Raw genomic sequence first — 1,629 nt, 5'->3', positions numbered from 1 at the left:
GGGCATCTTATTTGGTCATTTTGCTCTGTAGTATTGAATAGACGTGGAAAGAGTGGGTATTCTTGCTTTGCTTTTGAGCTTGTGAACTCTTTCTATTTCCCCAATGTTTGTATCCCAGAGGACATTTTTTTACTTTCTATTCCTATGTTTGGGTTGGTGCTTCAGCCATTGCTTTTGATGACTAATGTTCCTACTTTGGAGATAATAATCTACTGCATAATTCTGGAATTTCTACTAATAATATAGAACTAAGATTAAATATTTATGGAGCATTTTCTGATTACCCAAAACATAGTTAGAGGCTCCCTTCCCTATATTCCTTCATACTTTTTCACATATACCTACTTTATAGCAGTAATCATATTGCATTATAGTAATTATGGTAAGATAAAGAACTAAACTGAACTCTATCATTTTAAATGTAAAAGTAGTTAGCCACACTAATGGTAGACATAATTTAGTTACTCAGACAAAAAAAATTATTTGTTACATTGGTATATGACTTTATTAATACAAATACAATGTGTACACAATCTGTCTATTTATTTTCTTCGCTGCGCAGCCTGGCATTGGGATTGGTGACTCTGAGGGCCAGCTGGTCTGCTCTTTCCACAATGGCTTTGCAGTTCTTTGAGGAGATGTTGTGAGCAGTCTCAGCACATTAAGACTTGTTGCACTTCAGCAACACTTCAAGCTCCTTGACGTTATGGACCAGAAACTTCCGAAAGCCACAGGGCAGCATGTGCTTTGTTTTCTTGCTGCTCCCATAACCAATGTTGGGCATCAAGATCTGGCCCTTGAATGTTCTATGCACCCTATTGTCAATGCCTCCGGGTTTCCGCCAGTTCCATTTAATTTTGACATATTGGTCTGACTGGTGTCAGATGAACTTCTTGGTCCTCTTTTTGACAGTCTTGGGTTTCATGAGGGGTCTGAGGGCAGTCATGGTGCCAAGTAGGAGATGGCTGCCACCTCCGTAGGCAGTGCCGAGGAAGAGAGGGGCCCTAGTAATTGTTAAATACAAATTAGAAATAAAATACAGAAAGGCTCTGGCCGGGTAGCTTAGTTGGTTAGAGCATCATCCTGATACACCATGGCTGTGAAGGTTGTGGGTTTGATCTCTGGTCAGGGTACGTACAAGAATCAACCAATGAATGCATAAATAAGAGGAACAACAAGTCAGCCTCTCTCTCTCTCTCTCTCTCTCTCTCTCTCTCTCTCTCTCTCTCCCCCTCTCGTCAACAAAAAATAAATAAAAACACAAAAATAACAAAGTGAAAAATTATATTTTATAGGCTCATAGAACTTTAAAATTGATAGAGAAGTTAGATAATGTAGCCCAAGACCTCGTTTTATAGATAAGGAATAATGGTCCAGAGAATTTAAGAGGCAGAACTGATATGTCCTAAGACTTTTAAAATATGTATATTTTTATTGATTTCAGAGAGGAAGGAAGAGGGAGAGAGAGATAGAAACATCAGTGATGACAGAGACTCATTGACTGGCTGCCTCTTGCACGCCCCACACTTGGGGATCCAGCCGACAACCCAGGCATGTGCCCTGACTGGTAATCGAACTGTGACCTCCTAGTTCATAGGCTGATGCTCAACCACTGAGCCATGCCGTCCA

The 1,629-nt window shown here is 40.2% G+C and overlaps 1 pseudogene across 1 annotated transcript; it reads right to left on the bottom strand.

Moving 5' to 3' along the window:
* Window positions 1-538: 538 nt before the first annotated feature.
* Window positions 539-994, bottom strand: LOC308236846 (large ribosomal subunit protein eL32-like; annotated as a pseudogene). Its single transcript has one exon. The product of its transcript is annotated as a large ribosomal subunit protein eL32-like (transcript).
* Window positions 995-1,629: the final 635 nt, after the last annotated feature.

The sequence above is a fragment of the Plecotus auritus genome (genome assembly GCF_963455305.1).
Source record: "Plecotus auritus genome assembly, chromosome: 11".
Classification (NCBI taxonomy): Eukaryota; Metazoa; Chordata; class Mammalia; order Chiroptera; family Vespertilionidae; genus Plecotus; species Plecotus auritus.
Note: the sequence above shows the minus strand (reverse complement) of the source record. Positions and strands in the feature narration are given on the sequence as shown.